At 43.6% G+C, this 1,062-nt stretch overlaps 1 long non-coding RNA gene across 1 annotated transcript in view; it reads right to left on the bottom strand.

Annotated features, from left to right (window-relative positions):
* Positions 1-769: 769 nt before the first annotated feature.
* LOC115286607 overlaps positions 770-1,062 on the bottom strand; it is a 984-nt gene continuing 691 nt past the window's right edge. The window contains exon 2 of the long non-coding RNA XR_003906163.1: positions 770-1,036. This is a non-coding gene — a long non-coding RNA (uncharacterized LOC115286607). The remainder of the gene's footprint in view (positions 1,037-1,062) is intronic.

Here is a 1,062-nt window from a genome sequence, read left to right as displayed (position 1 = left end):
AAAAAAAAAAACACCTAATCCAAACAGAAAAACAAGAAAATGGTAAACCTAGGGGCTCCTGGGGGGGTTCAGTCGGTTGAGCATCACACTTCTGCTCAGGTCACAGCACGATCTGGAGGTTCGTGGGTTCAAGCCCTGCCATCAGGCCCCTTGCCGTCAGTGCAGAGCCCGCTTTGGATCCTCCCTGTAACCTCCCCCACTTCCTGGCTCGTGCTCTCCCACTCAAAGATAAATAAACATAAAAAAAAAAAAAGAATAAAGTAACCCCAAAACTAACCATACTTATAATCACATCTAAGGTTAACAAACACAAATTAAAAGGCACAGCCTGGGGCGTCTGGCTGGCTCCGTCAATGCAGCATGTAATCTGGGTCTTGGGGTCACGGGTTTGAATCCCATATGGGGTATAGATATTACTTTAAAAAAGAAAATCTGACAGGGGCGCCTGGATGGCTCAGTCGGTTGAACGTCCAACTTTGGCTCAAGTCATGATCTCGTGGTTCGTGGGTTCGAGCCCCGTGTCGGGCTCTGTGCTGACAGCTCAGAGCCTGGAGCCTGTCTTTAGATTCTGTCTCCCTCTCTCTCTGACCCTCCCCTGCCCTTGCTGTCTCTCTCTGTCTCTCAAAAAAACCCAGAATCTGTCAGTAAGTACACAAATAAACAGCGTGTCTGTCAACAGGTAAGCGTAAGATCCGCATATACAGTGTCTCCAGCAATTCCACTTTAAAAAGGAAGACGCGGAGAGGTAAAAAGTGAGTGAACAGAAAAAGGTGTGCACACAGGAAGTCTAATTCACGTCAGAGACAATGGAATTGAAAACAAAAGAGATAAAGAGGAAAATCTCATCACAATAAAATTGCTCAATTCATTAGTAGGATGTACCATAACCTAGTAACAGACCTTCAATATATGAAGTAAAGTTTAAACAATTAGAGAAATCGACAATTGCACAAACATGATCGATTGTAACACCTCTCAACACATGATAGACACAGGACCATCTGTACACAGAAATGTGAAAAATAGTATCCATTACCTAATTGATATTACAGAACAAATTCA

The sequence above is a fragment of the Suricata suricatta genome, chromosome 3 (assembly GCF_006229205.1).
Source record: "Suricata suricatta isolate VVHF042 chromosome 3, meerkat_22Aug2017_6uvM2_HiC, whole genome shotgun sequence".
Lineage (NCBI taxonomy): Eukaryota > Metazoa > Chordata > Mammalia > Carnivora > Herpestidae > Suricata > Suricata suricatta.
Note: the sequence above shows the minus strand (reverse complement) of the source record. Positions and strands in the feature narration are given on the sequence as shown.